This window comes from Callospermophilus lateralis, chromosome 5, assembly GCF_048772815.1.
Source record: "Callospermophilus lateralis isolate mCalLat2 chromosome 5, mCalLat2.hap1, whole genome shotgun sequence".
In the NCBI taxonomy this organism is placed as follows: Eukaryota; Metazoa; Chordata; class Mammalia; order Rodentia; family Sciuridae; genus Callospermophilus; species Callospermophilus lateralis.
In genome coordinates, this window is record NC_135309.1 from 25,050,089 (window position 1) to 25,070,839 (window position 20,751).

The window sequence follows — 20,751 nt, forward strand, 5'->3', positions numbered from 1 at the left end:
AATGTAAGGTCTAAAATTATAACTTTGAAAAAAAACTTAGTGACCTTGGACTTGGCCATGATTGCTTAAATACAACAAGAAAGCATGAGGTATAAAAGAGAAAAATCAATAATTCAGATCTTATAAAATCAAAAACTTTATACTTCAGAAGACACTGTTGCAAAAGTTAAAAAAGCAAAGCAAGTTTTAGACTAGGAGAAAATATTTGCACAACATAAATGTAACAAAGGACCTCTCTCTTAAACATATGAATAATGTTACACAAAGGAAAAAAAATTAAGAAATGTAAAGTATGGGTTGGGGCTGTGGCTCAGTGATAAGAGTGCTTGCCTAGCATGTGTGAGGCACTAGGTTTGATAATCAGCACCACATAAAAAAATAGATTTTTTTAAAGGGAAAATAGTTGAATACATTTGTCAACCAAAAAAAATTACAGGTAGTAAATACACATGAAAAATATGCAACATCTAAGGAAATGCAAATTAAAATCACATTGAGATACTACTGCTACTCCTTAAAATGGCTAAAAATGAAAGACACGCTATCAAGTATCATGAAGGTAGAGTCACTGTAACTTTCTGACACGGCTGTAAGGAGCACAAAATGGCAAAGTGACTTCCTAAATAGTCTGACAGTTTCTTAAAATGTTAAATGCATACCCACCATCCAACTAAACCATTGCACTCTTATTTATCTAAGAGAAACACAATCCACACAGACTTAGCCTGGGTTCTTTATAAAGCTACTCTTATTTGTCAATCAACTGTTAAATAGATAAACAAGATGTGTTAAATCCACAGAACTACTGATATATACAATATCAATCTCAAAGTAAGATGGCCGATTAAAAGAAGCCAGACCTCCCCATAAATAAAAGAGCACACATATTGCAAATAATCTATAGAATAGAAAGTAAATCAGTGCTTACCTGGAAAATAGGTGAGGAAGGCTGGGGAGTTTTAGAGAAGCAAAAGGAAATCTTGGAGGTGATGGGTGTTGCTGTGGTTTGGTTAGGAGGTGTCCCCCCAAATCTCCTGTCAATGCAGGAGTAGTCAGTGGTGAATTGGTTGGTTTATGAGAGGTACAACCTATATAGCCCATCCTAGTTTGAATGCACTGACTGGGAGTTAACTGTAGGTAGGTAAGGTGTAGCTGGAGAAGGTGGGTCACGGGGCCATGCCTGGGAAGGGTGCATCTTCTCTATAGAACCTCTCACCGCCGGCTCCACAACCCTGCTTCCTCCTTTCCCATGATGTGCTATTTCACCTCGGATCCAGACCTCCAAAACTGTGAACCCAGAGTAAACTTTTCTTTATCTAAATTGTTCTATTCAGGAATTTTGGTCATAGTAACAACAAAAAAAGAAACACGCAAAAAGAAAAAAAACGTAAAAAGCTTTGCTCCTTGCTTGTAATGATTTCACGAATTATACATACACAAAATTTATCAACGTGTGTGCTTTTAGTATATGTTGTATGTCGAGCTTCAGATATATTTCAACAGAAGTATACAGAAAGGACATAGAAGAAAATAAAAGTATCTGTGGCACAGGTGATATGTATGTGACCTTTGAATCCCTTTCCCCATTTCAAGGGCTGTGGCATCTTTTTTCCATCCCTCTAGTGCTGAGTGTGGTGGCTGTGATCAGTACTTGCTGTCTCTAGTGTCAATGGGTGTGATCTCCTAACCCCTGTCACCTCTAGGAAGATGTTGTTACTCAGTGCTCACCCTGCCCATCCACAAAGAGCTAAAAAGGCAGCAATTTCTTGGATATTTTGCATTGATGACATCGGTGACCTCGTCTTGGGGAATCTTTGTCACTATGTAAGAACTGAATTTCAGTCATTTTAGAGTCAAAGCTCAACTTGGAGGCCACCCAAGTCCCAACCTGCCAGAATATGTCATCTGAGCATGTCCTTCGTTTCCACGGAACCCTGCCATACACCATCCTTCACTCTCATTTCACCTCTTTATTTGCATATCTGATGACACGTCTTGGAAAGCTTATTTGTTTTGACTTTTCAATGTCTCATTCCTGACCAAGAAACAGTGAGATCCTGAGTCACTTAAGGCCTACAATTCATCAGGACAGATTTGTTTTCTTTTCCAGCAACTGTTTTCTTGGGTACAGGTTAAGCATGTTTGAGAGTTAAGAATTTAATGGACAGTGTTTGGGATGACAATGATAATGCTCTTTGACAAATTTTTATTAACATCAGCTTCCTTCATATCTGTATATAACAAATAGGAAGTGGCTACAATTTATATTATACACAAGAGGTGCCAATACAGTGGAAATTACCACAAACTTTGGATCCAAATCCCATCTCAAAACTCATTTGATAAATTTCCTAGCAGAGTATAAACTTTAGCAAGTTTCTTTACTTCTTTTTTTAAAAAATTGGTTCTTTTTAGTTATACATGCCAGTAGAATCCATTTTGATGCATTCCATGCTTGTAAAAGGTTATCTTATTCTAATTAGCACCCCATTCTCGTGGGTGTACACGATGGTGAAATTCACTTAGGTATTTTCATGTATGTACATAGGAAAATTATGTTAGATTCACTCTACTGTCTTTCCTATTCCTGTCCCTCTCTCTTCCCTTCATTCACCTTTGACGAATCTACTGAACTTCTCTTCTTCCCTCCCCACCTCTTTTATTGTTGTTTAGCTTCCATACATATATCAGTGAAAATATTCAACCTTTGAATTTGGGGGATTGGCTTATTTCACTTAGCATGATATTCTCCCAAATCTCGTCTTCTCTTCTGCAGTTTGGAATAATTGTTGTAAGGGTTTGGTTAGCTATTCTCTTTCAAGATCCTTGTACAATAAGATATACAACCAGACAGTCTAATTCAATCCAGACCTTACCAATGAGTTTATAGCCCTGTGCCTCAGTTTCCTCACTTATAAGATGGAGATAGTAAGCTCATCTACCCACTAAGGTTAACATATGGGTTAAGTTAGTCAATAAATGTAAAACATTTACATGTTCCTGGCACAAGATAGGGACTCAGTGTTAACCGATATCATCATCATTATAGTTTTTTTTTTATCTCATTTGATAGATGTTGGATAAATGATTGGCATTTTACATTTAAACTTGTTTGGTTTTGAAAACCACTTCTGTCCCAAACAGTCACCCGTAAGTATTTCCAAGAAATTTCAAATGTTCTTTGAATCCCAGTAAGAATGATACATTTTTCTGTGAATGAACGTGTGTGTGTTTGCATGTGTCACTCAGCAAAGCAAATAGAATAATAACTAATGTGAGATTTTAATTATCATGTATGTGAGTGAGGCTGTTTTGTAAATCAACGCTAATTGATTCTGAGTACTGCCACTTCTTCAATCTTCCCACCAGCTCAGGAGCAAGCATGCTATTTTCTGTGTAAACACGAAGTGTGCTTCTAGAAAGGGGTGTTTTGAAACAGCCCAGTGCCATCTTTATAAAGGCAATTCAAGGGCAGGAATTCAGACTGGTCACACTGAGTTCCAGGTTAGACACATCCCAGAGGGGCAAAGTGTTCCTCGCTGTCCTCTTGGGTAGAATGCAACTTTCTCTGTCATTTATCCTTTGACTCATCCTTCACAAAATGGTCTGGACTTTTGAACTGACAGTTTTGTCCTAACAGTCCTGGGGAGCGCTCTTTAATAAAATAGGTTCAGCAATCTAATTGGCTGTTTGTAAAGCAAAAGTTTTATTTATCTAAATGCCTGATATTCATATGTGTTTTTTCATACTAAATCTTGCAGGGAAATGTAATTCATAAAGCAGAAAAACAAAAGCCGAGAGGTGCAGGTTGAAAAGTACAGTAAGCACCAACCACACACAGGCACACACTTTTGGTCCCTGCAGCTGGGCCTAAAGTACTCCTGAGAAATGCAAAGTGCTCTTCAGATCACAAGTGGAAAACTTTTGCCTTAAAGTAACACTCTTCAGTTTTTCAAAGCAGCCTCTTGATTGTTGTATTTGCATATTTTATGAAAAGACTAGATCCCTCTTGGCCTTACTGGTTGTGCTTTTATACATTTTGACCCTATTGACTTTAAGCTGCTTACTTTTCAAAATGAAAAATCCAGGGATGTGGAGTGTAACTCAGTGGAGGAACATCTGGTTAGCACACTGAATCTCTGGTTTCCATATCATCACCACTCCCCGCCCCAAACAAAATCACAAAGTTTTCAACTTAACTTAAGCTTGGTTTGCATCCTGATTAAACCCATCCATACGTTGAAGATATCATAAACCAGAAGTGCATTGGATACCCCTAATCTACTCTCTATCTTACCTTACCAGGACAACACCCCGTAGAGTACTGGTTCTTTACCCTTAAGATCATGTGGCCAATTGATGCTGCCTCTGACCAGCATCACACCCCATCACTAGTCCAGAAAAAGATCAAAGTCACAATTACAGTCTCTAGCAAAGGGGTATTGCTTTTATACTGTCATAAAGTCCCAAAATTATAAGTTGAAGCTTTGTAAGTGGGGGACTCTGTGTAAATCAAGAAACCATTCCCATCCTCCCATCCACGGCTATGAACACTTTAATGACTGGGGTGGGGGGTGCAGGGGGTTGGGGAGGGAGACTTAAATTTTCAAGATATTTTTATATGGAAAAATATAAGAAAAACTGAAATGATAAAAGTCCGTAAACTCCTGGTGGGGCTGGGGAGAAGGAAGGTAAGTTTGTTCAGCCATTCTTTGTAGTGGATCTAGAAAGGAATGTTCCTCCATATGGCTTGAAAATAAAGATCCATGCAAAGTAGGGGAATTTATTATTATTGTACCCAATAGAGATCGAAATAGAGATGATTTTGCAGGAGACTGAGCAGAGATTATCAAACTACCAAGGCTTACTCATTCAGTCCTGGGTTGGCGAGTCTGACACTGGTCCTCCCATCCCCGCTTCCAGGGCCCATGACAAAGGCACAGGTGACCCGTCAGCCCTACACATCACATTCCAGGTGACACCACCAATTAATGAATCAGCCACCGAAGCCTTTCTGCCAATTGTCCAGCCACCATATTTCACACATGGGGGAAAAAAGGCCCACAGGGTGGCAAGTGTCCCCAGTATTGCACATCTAAGTGATAGCCAGTGACCATGTTCTTTCACCAACACATCTCTAGGTCCCTTAACACTGAAAACGTTAGAAAAATCCTGAGACCCTGTGTGAGAATTCCTGTGTTCTCACTCCCATCCTCTCTGCAGGGAGGAAAGATCTTTGCAAAAGCCTTCTTCTAGTGCAAAAGCTGTTGAAGGGTTTCCATTCCCCTTCAAAATCACTGATGGTAGAGTGACAGGAGGTGGTAGCCTGTGAAAGTTAAGGACACAGGATTTGCCTGACCAGGCATAATCAGGCTGTGATTACTACCTTACTGCTTGATTTTTTTTTTTAAATCTACTGAAGGCAACTGAACCTCTGTTTCCTTATGGATGGATTCCACAGCCCCCTTACAGAGAAGCTTAAGATTAAATCAAGCACTGCATTTGAAAATGTCTAGTGCAACGTCCAAAACGTGGTTGATAGAATATTTAACTGTCAGAGTTTTTCCTTTCTCCCCTTCCTTCTCTCTTCCTGTTTGTATCACAAGTTGTTAACTCCTCAACTTTAGGCAAGGGAGTTAGCCTTTCTGTGCCTCTTTCTTTGTTTTTAAAACAGGGATTACATTAGCACTGACCACACAGTTCTGTGAGGAGAGAAAGGGGTTGCATCAGCAGTGATAACAGCAAACTCATACTATGGGTACAGTTTATATAGAATCTTCCAGAACACTATCTAGTATCCTGTGCTCAAATTTCTATTGGTAGAGACTTTTGTCAGAAGTATTTGTTATAGGCAGGGAAGGAAGAATGCAAAGGGTAGCTACTGTGAGATGAGCAGGCCCAGCTATTTCTTGAGAAGTGCTTGTACAATGAGTGGATTAGTGTCTTAGTCCATTGCTCTAACAAACCACCTGAGACCAGGTAATTTACAAAAATAGAAGCCTCCTAGTAGAAAATAGAACGGAAGCAGGGACATGTGGAGGAGAGATCATGATGAGAGGAAGCGAGAGAGAGAATTTTATTGGTTTTTTGTTTGCTGAGTTTTGAACTTGTGATCCTCCTGCCTCAGCTCCTGGGTACAGGTGGGAACTACTGTACCTGGTTTATTTTGCTCTAAACAACCTGCTTTTGTAACCAATCCTGTCCTAGAAGAGTGAGAACTCACCCACTTCTGAAAGAAGGCATTAATCTATTCATGAGGGCTTTGCCTCTGTATCCCAAACACCTTCCACTGGGCTCCATCTCCCAACACTGCTGCATTGAAGAATTAAACCTCAGCACATGTTTTTGTGGGAACAAACCATATTTAGACAGAGCAAATAGTCACTAGATTGCGAATTTGAAGACCTGGATATTCCTTGAGCCTGTGACCCTTGGCAGATCATTTAACCTCTCTGAACTTTAGGGTTACCCACCACACGTGCATCATGGCATTGGAAACACCAATGAGGTGCTATCCATTGAAATCCATGGCTGTACAGATGAAGGGCAGCATATTTTGTTTCCCTTTTTCCTGGATAAGTAATGGGAGATATGCACCCTGGCGTGAGGTTCAGCTGCAGCTCATCTTTATTTTCTTGCATGCACAGATGGCTTACTATGTGTCAGTACTTTTTTTTCCTTTAATAATTGGATATGTGTCTTCCCTGCTCCAAGTCAAGAATGTCTGTGAGCAGCTGTTTTTAACTCCCACATATACAGCTAGTTAGAGGACTAATCCTGGGCCTCCAAGACCCTCCTCATTCTTACAGTAAGGACCTCATGTTTAGAGACCTTCTGAGTCAGTGTAGCTCATGACCTGGCTCGGCCAAGACAAAGATGGGAGACCTGTCTCCCTATTTTCCTGTTCTTCACAAGTGGACACGTGCATGGCATGCATATTCTCTCCCCCTCTCCCCCTCCGTCTCCCCCCTCTCCTCCTCCCCCCCTCCTCCCCCTCCTCCCCCCCCCACCCAACACACCCCTCCAGACCCCGTGTCAAAAATTTTACAATTCCTCCTGTCAAGACTTTATGCAGCTCCAGAGTAACCAAGGGGATAGTGCCAGTGACACACGCCCATTCAGATGGACCATTTTGACCAGCAGCAAAAAAGTGTCCAGAATGGCACAGAAGCACTAGGTAATGGAGAACGAGTCCTTTTGGGCTCTTAGGTATCTTGCAGATAGTAGGATAAATTCTCATGTTTTGCTAGTTATGGAAAAAGAGACGTATTTTCCCTCTACAAGAGAAAGTGAAAGGAGTAGGCTATATCAGTTACCATGGCAACTGAGATCCACTACGTGCCTAGTTCATCCTGTCACTATGGAAGAGTAGAGGGGGCGGAATCACTGAGCTTCTGTTTTTTGTCAAATATTTCAAAGTGACATTTCATGGCATGAGCCTGAAACACCTTTATAAGAGTGAAACAGAGAAGGTGGCATGAGAGCGAGATAAAGGGGGAATCATGAGCCTTCGGACATCGAGGATGTGTTTAAGAGGACCTAACTGTGGCTGATGTGGTCAGTACCAAGAAAACTGAGAAGGGAAGAAGAGAAAACAATAAATATTTATTGAGTGTCTACCACATGCCCGTCGCAATCTTTAATAATGCACATCCCTTGGTCTCTCATGAGCTCTGTGTCTGCAAGAGAAAGACTGGTAAACAAGCAATTAAAATACAAGGGGCCCATCCCTGGATCCCTCAGGGCAAAAGCACAGGGCAGAATGGGAGCAGGTGGCAGGTGATGCTGACAGGTGTTGGGGTGGGGAGGGAGATTTCCCACTAGAAATGTCTGTGCTGGTATCTGAAGAATTTATAGGGGAGACCAGACTTTCCTGGTATATAGAAATGCATATTCTTTGGGGTAGGGGAGAGAGACAGACAGACCTGGGATTTGGAGGAGTTTTGAGCTCCTTGTGAGTGGAGGGGAGTGTGAAAGGCTGAGGAGGAGCTCAGCTGAGAAAGTTAGCAGAAGCTAATTGTGATGTCACTTGTAAGAAGTCCTTAGGGGTTTGAAATCTGTCTAGAAGATAATGAGGAACCACGCAAGTGTTCGAAGCAGACTTGTGACAGAGTCATACCAACCACAGAATGAAGGATGGCTCTGAACCAAGCATTAATGGTGCAGGAAATGAAGGAGTTACTCTAGTGTCAAGAGTGTGGATGACAGATTAGACAAGAGTAATGGTGGGGGATGGAGCAATGGGAATGAATTCTAGAAATGTTATGAATTTAGAACCAACAGTCCTTATTGGGAGGAAAGAGAAGAAGTAAAAAATGAAGCCCAAGTTCGCACGCCATTCTCTAGATGGGTATCAGGATTGAGGGAGGAATCAGAAGCCCTTTCAGTGTTTACAAAGACCCCAAGTTGTCTGGGTCATGTGAAGCCTTTGCAATGGCCCCAGTGAAGCTTTTGTGTGAGATTGTGCTTGAGTGTGTTCAGAGTTTAACAGGTCTCATGGGATGCTATGACAAAGTGACATGTTTAGCTTAGGATGTGACAAAGGGGATTCTAGAAGGAGATCATGTGGAAACCTGTCAGCAACCACAACAAAATGACTCAGAGCATCTGTCCTTAATCAAAACTGCACACTTTCCAAAGCTTTTGTGACTATTCCCTGCACGTGAAAGATGGGAGGTAGTTGGTGGTCCTTAACCTTGGAAGAAAGAAAGTTAATTCCCCTGTTGGCTATTTGCACTGTTGTTTGGGAACTTAACTCTTGCGAAGTTCAACAGCCTCATTCAGGTTTGAAGAAATTGATAGTGAGAATTCCCAAGTGGCACCTGATAGGCCACATCCCACCCTCACTGGATTCTATGACTTCCTCTGACACTGGCCAACAAGCTGCCTGGTGAGGGAATTCACCTGGGATCCTCACTGGTGCTCATTTGCCTTCCATTCTCGTCCAGAACTCCAATGCTGAACTCATCATCCTCATCCTCTAGTGGTCCACAGGCTTGTTCCAAAGGCTGAACTCACCCATATACACAGCCAGGTGAGATCTGGGTTTATGCCATTTCAAATGCCAGGCATGCACCTAAAGTGAGAGCATTTGAGACCCAGCACCACAACTAGCTGACATGTTGATCCTAAGCGAGTGACTTAAATTCTCAGTTTTTTTCTCTGTAGTGGAGGGACAAGGGTGCCAATACTGAGTCCCACCCCAGAAGGTGACAATGAGGAATAAGACAAGACCTGGGATGGAGGTGTGGAAACTGGAACAGATGTTGGGGGCTTACTTTCATAGTATGGAAATGGCAACAGGATTGCAGAAAGAGAATAGGACCCCCACCTCTTATTGCTACTGCTCAGCCTCGAATATCTAGACCTGTCTGGGAAGCATGCCCTCTGAGTGACCTTGAACTTTCTGTAAGTGGGCATTGAGGTCCGAGAAGATAGAATTCTATGTTTGTAATGGGGCTACTTCCATGTGTTTCTTCTCCCATCTGGATCAGACAATTAAGAACAAAAGCTCCTTTATATCTTCACCGTTGGTCAGCCCTCTAAGTTAGCCTAGAACACAGTCCCCAAATATGGTTACTCAAATTATGTTCCCTCCAGGAAAGTAATGAGTCACTCCAGGAAGAACATGGATTTTCTAGATGTGTCATCTTGGATAGATCATTGGACTTTTGAGAGTATGTGTTCTCTCCTCTGTAAACCAGAGATAATCTTTCACCAATGTTGTTATAATGATTGGAAATAATTTATGCAAGGGGCCACATGTGGGGCCTAGCATAAAGTAGGCATTCATCAACAATAGCTACATAATTTTATTTCTAATACTTTATAACAATAAACAATGAGAGGACATTTTTCCCCAGACCCTTAGCCTGCCCTCTCTCAAATTTGCTGTGAATTTCTATGTCTGCATAATAATCTTCCACAGTCCTGAGGGAAGCCTCTGAGTTCGGTGATTATAAAACCAACATCAGAGAAGGTTGAGGAAAAAATCCCATCTCTGACTCCAGTCTGTTCAGAAATCTCAGCCCGCATTGCTTGGGCTGCCATCTAGAAGTTGCTCCTGCTTCTCAAAGCAGCTCTGCAGGGGCCAGGTCCAGGGAGAGTGGGCGGCCTGCTCTGCAGACAGAGAGGGCGGGAGAGCTACAGGGTGCCTGGCTGGGCCTGGGCTCCCTGCACTGTTTGTACCCAGTGTCTGTGTGAAGGGTGGATGAAGGGTATTTGGTTTTAATTGGGAAATGCTATCAATTGTCCTAGGCTCATTTAAAAATCCATTAGTATCAGGAAGTGGACAGATTAAGCAATGAGGAAGGAAAAAGAAAAAAGCTGTCAGCGTCCTGCTTTGTAGGGAGCGCGCGGTCTGTCTAAGCTTCACCAGCCAGGGCTGAGCTGAATGCTAAGAAGCTGCTAAAGTCGATTTCAAGATGCTGGGGAGGGAGAGGAGGTGTCTGGGCCAATTCAACATGAAATCCTGGGTGAGCTTGTTGTTCTCGCAGCTTCCAGAAATGAAATTGCTGAGATCTACACTGCATATGTCAGGTTCTTATAGCTGCTCCTAGCAGCCTGGTCCCCGCCACCCAGCTGTAAGACACATCAACACCTGCAAATAGGTGTTCCCCTTTGCTCCCTCCCTATTGGCTGAACTCGAGACTGGGTTGGGTCACCCTTTCATCCTGGGAGCCATCAATCGGGCTGAAGGTCCATAGTAGGCTGGAGAGGACTGTAAGAAAGGTCTTAGAAATGTGCTGGAAGACGGATAAAAAGGGGGAAGAAGAGAGGACAGAGATAGACAGCTCTGAGAGCAGGAAATGAAAGAGACCTGTGGTGGGCTGTGTATTAGTTTCCTGGGGTTTCTATAACAAAGTACCCAAAACTAGAAGCCTTAAAATAATAGAAATGTATTATTCCCTTACAGTCCAGAAGCCAGGAATCTGGTGTGGGCAGGAGCAGTTTCCCTCCAAAGCCTCTAGTACCAACTCCTTCCTCCATGCTTCCGGCTTTGGGTTGCCAAGGAGCTTGTGGTCCTATCACTCCAGTCTCTGCCTGTCTTCACAGGACCATCTTTCCACTGTGTCTTTATTTTGTTAATAAGGTCACACTATTCTGTATAAAAGTCGACTCTAATCCAGTGACCTCATTTTATCTTGATTACATCTGCGAAGGTCCAACTTCCAAATAAGGTCACATTCATAGGTACCAGGGGTGAGCATTTCAGCATCTCTTTAGTGAGGAAGTGGGAGGACAGGGACACTGTTCAGCCCAAGCAGGCTCTTTAGGGGACTGATGCCTGGTTCATTCCACCTGGCAGAATAGAAGGTGCTGGGAAGGTTGGGAAAGTACTAGTCCAGAATCCAAGGTCGCAAATTGAAAAGTCTGCTGAGGTCCAGGCAGGTATCATCATAGGCTCTGAAATAAGAAAATGTTTTTTCTTTAACCCGTAGCTGGGGAATAGCAGTGAGCTGGACTGCCTGCCCTTAATGGAGGCAAAAGCTAATTAACACTAGTCATTGTTGCCTTCTGGGACAGAGGCCCAGGGATACCAGTTCTAATGCGGGATCAAGAATCCAGATTAATGTGAAATTCTCAGTTTTGTTTAAAACTTAGGCAACCTTTTGCTTCCCCCCTCAAAATATGGTGGAAGCCGCACCAAGCCCATCGGCAAGTAATGTGGATCTATGGGTAACCAGTGCCACTAATGACCCAGAGCCTTGGATTAAAAACCCAAGGCTTGTCATTTACAGTGTGACCTTAGGCACTTCACCTCCTATCTCTGGGCCACTGTTTCCTAGTAGGGGATGAGACAGACTTATTCATCCCATAGAGTATGGTGGTGAATGTTCAGATGTATAGGATGCCAGGCCCTCTGGAGGTGCTTGCAAATCAGTGGAAGAAATAAGACTTATGTGCTAGGAAATTGAGCAGCATCACCTGGTGGTTCTGAGTGTTACATAAGTGGATCAATTTAAAGTTGCTGGAAAATGCCTACCCCAGCCTCAGGCTCAGTAATTCCCCACCATGTGTTTAACCCTTTGCAGGGGCTCCTCTCTGGGTAAGGCTGTTTAGCACAGGGAGTTAAAAGCATGAATTCTGAATGCAGAGATGTAAGGGAGTGATAATCTCATGGATAAAAAGATGCAATAGAGTAGAGAAAGAAAAACTTGGGTCCTGGTTTTAACACTACCAATGGTGACAGCTAGCCACTAATGTGTGCCTGTGCATGTTCTATACATAAGGCATGATACTGAGAGCTTGCATGATTACTCACAATTGGTCCTCCTGTAATCCCCATAGATAGAAGGCAGATATTATAACTGCCCCTACTGCATTGATGAGGAAACAGAAGCTGGATTTTAAAGTTTCAAGTAAAATCTAATTTCTTTAAGTTCTGGAAGCTCAATCAAGTATTTTTTTCAAAACATTACACAGTCTAAATTTAAGTCCATCTGCAAATTGGGTCTAGCCATAAGCAATCACCTTGCACCTTTGATCATGAGTCTTGGGTTCCAGACCTAGATTTGCCATTGTCTGAGTGACCTTAGATGAAATCACACCTGGTGGTGGGACTGCAAACTGGTGCAACCACTCTGGAAAGCAGTATGGAGATTCTTTATAAAACTTGGAATGGAACCACCCATTTGACCCAGCTATCCCACTCCTCGGTCTATACCCCAAAACAGCTGTGTGTGTATGTGTATGTATGTGTGTATGTGTATTTTTATGTGTGTGTGTGTGTATATATAATGGAATTTACTCAGCATTGAAAGAATAAAATTATGCCATTTGCAGGATGGATTTGGAGAATATCTTGTTAGTGAAGTAAGCCAATCCCCAAAAACTAAAGACCAAATGTTCTCTCTGATAAGTAGATGCTGATTCATAATGGCAGGGGGCGGGGCATGGAAAGAATAGAGGAACTTTGGATTGAGCAAAGGGGAGGAAGGGTAGGGGGCATAGGGGTAGGAAAATGGTGAAATGAAATGGACATCATTATCCTAGGTACTGCACAAATGTTGTGACATCATATACAATCAGAGAAATGAAAACAGTTGTGCTCCATTTGAAAAAAAAAAAAAAAAAAAAAAAGGAAGTATACCCAGGCCACGAGTGGCATATTCAATAACAGGCTCAAGGTTACAGAGCTTGTATGTGGCAAAGTCCAGAATTTGAACCTAGGCTGTTCAGCACCACTAAGTTGAATCATTATGCAGTCTTTAGTATGTCTGATAATTTTCTAAAAATCCTTCAACTAAGCTACCCAGATTTAGATGAGACACAGAACACTGACTCTCTTGTGTTAGTTTACATTTTTAATAAACTCCAATGAGTCGGTGAAAATGAAAATGAGTGTTTCAAGAGTTGCATGGACTTCTGCAAAGGAAAAAGGTGAAACAGAGACAGGAAGGTCCCTGCTCAGCCCTGGATCAGTTGGCTTAAGATTACATAATGCAGCTCCCTTGACAATATACATTCATGTGACAATTTCAATTCATGCCTCAAAAGAAGAGAAATCAGGCTTTAATATTGGTGTCATTTAGTCTTAAGAACTCTTGATGTGAAAATGAAGCTGCCCAGTGGTTTCTCATTTATTTTTAGCAGAAAACCTTTAAAAAAAAAAAAGAAATCTTACATAGAATGCAAGCATATAAAATAGAATCAGCTGGTGTCCATTATGTGCTGCTAAGCCATAATAATGATGATGATGGCAACAACAGAAGTCATTAATCCATGCTAAGAACTTGCCAGATGCCAGGCACCATTTATTCTAAGACCTTCCCAGAGTCACTCATCTGAGCCTTGCAATAAGCCTAGAGAGAAACTGAGGCACAGTGGGTTAATGAATGAGCTCAAGGTCATAGAGCTCAGGTGGGAGTCAGGCAGGTGCCTGGGGGTCTATTCCATGCTTTCCCATCCCACTGCTCTGCTGTTGGCCATAGTATAGTGTGATGCCTGTGCAGTGCCTGCAGGAGAAGCAGCTGGTCACCAAGGACAACCAGTAACAGTAACTGTGTGGCTTGTGATTTGGGCTCATATTTGAAATACCCTTTTATATATATAAATCTACAGGGACTTAACACATGTAGAATGTCTGTCCCAGATGACAGTCACACAGGCCTGTCATTGAATCTCAGTTTTAACAATTGGTCATTGAAGTGCTTCATAGTGTCTTGTAAAGAGAAATTCATGTTTGCATCAAAGCCAGAATTATGTTAGGATATTCTAGCTGTTACTCTCCAAACTTGTTGAAAATCTGTGTGATCTTTAGTGAAGTAAGGAAAACACAGGTCCAAACTCTAGTGTATTTATTAAGACAGAAGCAGGAGAAGGGGAGCCAGGATCCAGAGCCCAATACCTACTGGCTACTGAAGAGGTGTGTTCAGGGAACCTAGTCCCTGGGAATTTGCAAAGCTGTGGTCTACCCAGGTAGAGATGGGCTTGTCTACAGACAGGAAGGGAGATCATTGTTCTGTCCTGGGGCTGGGGAAAAATGAGAGAAGTGGGGTCAGCATAAGAGAGATTGGGAATGGAAAGACGGCAACCCTGGAAATCTGACCCTCCAGCAAGAGGGTGTTTCCAGAACCTTCTGAGATATTTGGTAAAGGCACAGTTCAGGTCTACGAATGCACTACTTGCATCTTGCTTGTCTGGGACTGAGCATAAGAGATTTCAGTTGCGTGATTAGGCAGGGGCCCTTGATGCTAAGCATGAGGTTTATTTTTTTCTGCTTTACTAATATAACTTTTAAATAAAATATGGACCTTAAATTAAGCTCCAGAGTTGAACTAAAACAGGTTTCTCAACCTTGGCATTTTGAACTAGATAATTTTTTGTAGCGGAGGCTGCTCTGCGCATTGTAGGATGATTCAAAATGTCCCTGGCCTCTACTCAATACAAGTCCCTAGCATATCCCACTTCCTCATCTGTGACATTCAAACATATCTCCAAATAGATCTCAGTTGAGAACTCTAATTCAGAGTATTTCAGAGGTGTTTGTTAGCTATAGTCCTATGATTTCTCAGATAATTTTAGGTGACTTTTAAATAAAAATTTCAACTTTATTTATTTATTTATTTATTTATTTTGTTCTGCTAAACATGTCCTTTGTTGGGAAGCCTGGTTCATAAGTTGAGGCCAGGATCATAGTGGTGTGCTGTCAGTTCACTCACTCTTGGCTACCTGACCCCAAGTCAGTTGCTAAAAACATTACCTTAATCATCCTGAGATTAACCTCTTGCACAACATTTTCTGCTTCTAGCTTCCTTCTCTTGACAGCCCTCCTCTTCCCACAACTGTGAAACTGGAAGAAAAATGAAATCTCAAGTGTCTCGGTTAAATTGGTATAGCTTACCCAGACCGCTTTTCTCTTACCAAGGGGAATTACTTAGTTTTCACTTTATACTTTTAGATTGTCTTTTTCCCACTGACTTTCTCCAGTGATTACTGCCTCCGTGAAGGTAATAGAGAATTAGGTCTGCGCAGGGGTAAGAGTAGGAATTCCACAACCAGACCAGAGCCTGGCTTTGAATCCTGGAAAGTTCCTAGAACTCAGCTTCAGTTTTACTGTCTAGAAAACAGGGGCAATATCCTGCCAGCCTGGGAAGGATGTGATGAAGATTTAATAAAACACTTTAAGTTTGTAGCAAAGAACTGCTCATCCAGTAGGTAATCTGGTACATGCAATCACCATCACCCTCCCAATTGTTTCTTAATTGTCACTTCATTCCCTTTCCTCCTGCTTCAGCTGGAAATACCTAAAAGTGAGGACTTTGGGTAGCCACAGGATTGCTTTAGGAATTTTTGTAGAAATAAATATTGTTAAAAGCTATTGAAACTTTTTTCGCTATACCCTTCCATACCCTTCAACCACTCTGAGGTCACCAGCCAAGATATCCATAGAATGTCCACAATGGGTACAAGGAAAGCAGTCAGCATGAGAGCCAGGGAGTCCCCAGAGATCTTACTGCTGCATTTCCCTAGGCACTGCACAGGGTCGCCTCCTGCTCCTTTCCTCTTTACTTTCCAAGAGTAGCACTGCCACCATTTGAAGTGGCTGCACTTGAACTCAGAATGACAAGGGAGAAAAGATCTCATTTTCTTGGTGGCATTTATTTGCTCAACAGGTAAAAGAAAACTCCACAAGAAAAGGGTGAATCTAAAGTATCACCAACGAATGAAACTCCTGTGTCCCATTTGAGGAAAACAACCCCGTGAGACTTAATGAGAGTTGAGACCTGCCAGTCCCCCCAGCTATTTTTTTTTTTATTATTATTTTTTTACTATGGAATAGTTTCTTTTTTGCAAGTAAGCGACTAGTCGTGAGAGGTCTGGGTAATGGCTTTGGGGGGATGTCATTACTCTACACGGAAGCATCGTGCTTACATCTTCATTCTGGAAATGCACAGGCTTGGATTTTAATCCCAGCTCTGCCATTGATGAGCTATGAGAAAGGGATTATCCCTGCACACATTTCAAGATATTTTACTGCCAGTTAGCACAGATGGTCCCCCCATACCAGCTCTTAAGATACTGGCAAATATCATTAACCCCATTAAACCAAGAGTCAGAGAGGTTGTCATTTGCTCAGAATCACACATTACTTCATCATCAATTGAGAAGGACAACCCAGAAAGTCATCTGACCTGTTGGAGCCTCTGTGTTTCTTCTGCATTTCATTGTTGTAATGATTTGGTACCTAGCAGTGTTTATAAAGTATTTAATTAAAGCCTGGCACTTAATAAGTGCTTAATAAGTAGTTTTGAAAAGAACAATTATTTGGATGATAATGATGTGGTAGATCATGATGACGTCCTACTATAAAACAGACCCCTGGGATGGCAATTAGAAGAGCCAAATAGGTCTAAGACACCAGCTCTGTCTTTAATTGTTCTCTTGAGCTGCTGTCTCACCTTCCATAGCGTAACATCTTATCAAGATCAAATCAAATCAAAACCCTTGCCTGTACATGCTGATAAAGAGAGTGAAAAGTACAACTGAGTCATAGGGACCCCTGAATAGAATAAAGTGCAAAATAGATTCGACTAATGAATGGTTTTCTCATCTTTCCTTGCCTCTGATGTTGTTATATTTGTTCCTGGAGATGGTAGTTGATGAACTGGTTTACCAATAACCTCTTGTAACACTATTCCTCAACAAGGAGGGGCTTCTAAAACCCGTCACTCAAGGCAACTCAAGGCAGAGTTATGATTAGGAAATAAGTCCCTGATCTCAGTGGCTTATTTCTCCCTCAGGGAACGAGAGGGCTCCCACAGCGACCCACCCTCAGGCTCACCTTCCTGGGGAGACTAGATATAACCACAGTGGCATTAACAAGATGAGAGGCATCAGACCCTTCCTTGTGGCCATTCTGTTTGCTAAATGTACAGAAGTGTTTCTTCGGAGCTCTCTCTCCTTCTCCAGTTCTTCAGAGAGTGTTCTGGGGCTGACAGCTGGTGATGTGCTGACTCTGTGAACAGTTCATAAAGCATGACTGCTTCCAGGAGAGCTGTTTGCACAAGCCTGGGAGAGGGCTCAGTCCACTATTGGAGGCAGCGGAGATTGCCTGCAGAATAAATATGTGGATTCTTAAAAATCATTCCCATATACTGAATAGTTCCTTAAAGGTAGCTGGAGTAAGGACTGGGGACTATTTTTTTTTTTTTTTTAACCAGAGATTGAACCCAGGTGCACTCAACTGAGCTGCATCTCCCAGCCTTTTGTTTTTTGTTTGTTTGTTTGGAGAAAGGGTCTCCCTAAATTGCTTACTCCTTGAGCTTATAAAGTCTCATTGAGCTGGAAGCCTAGTCGGTCAGAGCTGTCAAGGGAAGATGTTTCTCCCAAAGCAGATGGACAACAGGTTGGGAACAGATATCAATCAAAGGTCCACAGACTCTCATCACTGCTATTCCTTCTCACAGAGCCCAAAAGTGAAAATATAACCAGCATAAGAACTCCTGGTATTCCAAGGTTTCCTGTACCTTGCTAGCTGGAGTGAAGTGACCCGAGGACAGGTGGTACCAGTGTACTCTTGCCTAACTCAGCATTTGATTGGGTGGAGGTCACAGGCCATTTGATTGGGCTGAGTACAGAAGGGAAGAGAAAAATCCCTGTCATACTAGGATTGTTTGTTTTTACGATAAAAGACCAGATGTGAACCTAATAACCCTTCAGGTTTTTAAAGAGAAAAGTTGACAATTTTTCAACATGTCCCCATAGGGCAGAATCAGAGCCAATGAGCAGAGGTCATAACAAGATGAACTCACATTTGGAAAATTGATGGTCTAGCAGCTTAAAATGGAATGAAATGCTTTGTGAAGTAACCAGTTTCCTACTACAGGTGCCCAAGATGCAGAACAGTTCACCAGTTGTGTTCTGGGTAGACTTAAGCCGCTTCTCCTGAGGTTCAATATAGTCACAAGATGGGAACTAGCTTTGGCAGTTAGCCCTAAAATCAAAAATTATTTTTGGTTAAAATTACCTTTGAAGATTCTTTAAGTGGTCCATATGTTAGAATATGTGCATGATTCTATTTTTTCACGACTCTGTGAACAGTTAAGCCTAGATTGCCTCTGGGAACACTGTTGTCAAAATAGCCATCTACAAACCCCAGAATTACTTTCAGTGGGGTTAGATACTTCAGTATTGTAGGAATGAATCTGGCTGTTTGTGTCTTTCACCCATGATCTCTCCAGGACACAGGATCTGCTAGGGAATGGAATGACAGGATGAGCCAACATATGATTTAAATAGGTATGCATTTAGAGGTATGTGCGTGTGTAGTATATAAGTTTAAATGTAGTATTTTAGTCAGTTTTATGTCACTGTGACCAAAATACACAACAAGAAAATCTTAGAGGAGGAAAAGCTTATTTGGAGACTCATGGTTTCAGCGGTCTCACTCCATAGATGGTCAACTCCATTGGTCGGGACCCAAAGTAATGCAGATCCTCCTAAGAGATGGGTGTGACAGAAGAAAGCAGTTCCACATGACAGTCAGGAAGCAGAGAGAGCTCTGCTCACCAGATGCAAAACATAAGCCCCAAAGACAGGTCCCATTGATCTACTTCTTCCAGTTACACTCTACCTGCCTGCAGTTACCAGCTAGTTAATCCATATAAGTGGCTTAACCCAATGATTCGCTTACACCGCTTATGATACAGTCATTTCATCTCTGAAAAATTTTGCATTGTCTCACACATGAGCTTCAGGGGGACATCTCACATCTAAACTATAATATGTACTAATTTAAAATAGATGCACATCTGGTTTGTGGGTTGAGAGCAGGGATAAAAACCTCAACTCTTCCATCTTTGCTAAAATTTCAGATTCCTTTTTCTCACACATTAGGGTTAAGGTTTATTGAGGATATAATTATATAATAAAAATTGCCATTTTACATCTAAGTTTTAGGAACTGTATTTTTTAGGAACCCTTCTCAAATAATTTTATAATTACTATAAATTATTATATTAATATATATTCCATTACCATAAATTATTATATTTGATTTGCTAGTATCTTATTAAGGACTTTTAGCTTATGTTCATGAGAGATATTGATATATAGTTTCCTTTCCTTTGTTGCCATTTTCTTGCTAATACTGTGCTTACAGTTACAAAATTACCTGAGAAGGGTTCCTTTCTCTTATAAAATTTTCTGAGATGTATGCTTTGCAGTAACTCCTTAATAATATGACTCACCTTTAGATTTTCTTTTAAACACAGAAGATTTTGATTTTTCTATAATCCAGCTAATGGATTATTTCCTTTTATAGTTAGTACTTTTGGTGTCCTTATCTAAGAAACCTGTACTAACCCATAATAATAAATTCCTAAAACTTACCATCCATGGTTCCTAAAATCCCATCTGAGTTTTGGGAACTGTGTATGGTTCTGTGACCATCAACACAAGCAAGACACAGAACATTTCCCTCACCACTAAAAGTCCCTTGTGTCTGGATCCCTGTGCCGGTAATATTCTCCTCTAACTCTTGGATCCCGGAAACCACTGATCTGCTTTCTGTCACTAGAGATCTGCCTTTTTAGAACTACCTCTAAACAGAGTTTATAAGCTTTCTACATTTGACTTCTGTTACTCTGCATGATGTTTGTCAGATGGATTCACCTTGCTGAGTTTATCAAGTGCATTCCTTTTCATTGCTGAGTAATAGTCTGCAGCATAAAAATATGACCATTTTTTTTTCTATTCAAATGTTCATCTATTCGATGGACATTTCAATTGTCTCCATTTTTTTTTACTATGATGAATGTTACTATAAATATGTACATTCAAATCTTTGTGTGAACATATGTTTTCTTTCCTCTTTGATACATTCTAGAGGTGGGATTGTGAGATTGTGTTAAGTGTATATTTAACTTTGTGAGAAGCTAAGCTGTCTTTCAGCCCAGTTGTCCTATTTTGCATTAGCATTATCACACTATTTGAATGTACCAGTTATTCCAAATTCTTCTCCACACTGGATTTGTCACTCTTTTTCATCTTAGCCAACTTAATTTGTGCAAAAAGTGGCTTTGATTTGAATTTTCTGATACCTAATGAATGGTGTCAACCAGGTTTTCATGTGATTATTGAATGTTTTATCTTTTTTAGCAAAGTGGCCATTCAAAAAAGTTTGTTCACTTTCTAAATTAGTGAATTATCTTACTGTAATTGAGTTTTAAAGTTCTTTGTCTCTTCTCAGTTGTATGCTTTGCAGTAATTCCTTTAATAGTATGGCTCACCTTTTTGTTTTCTTTA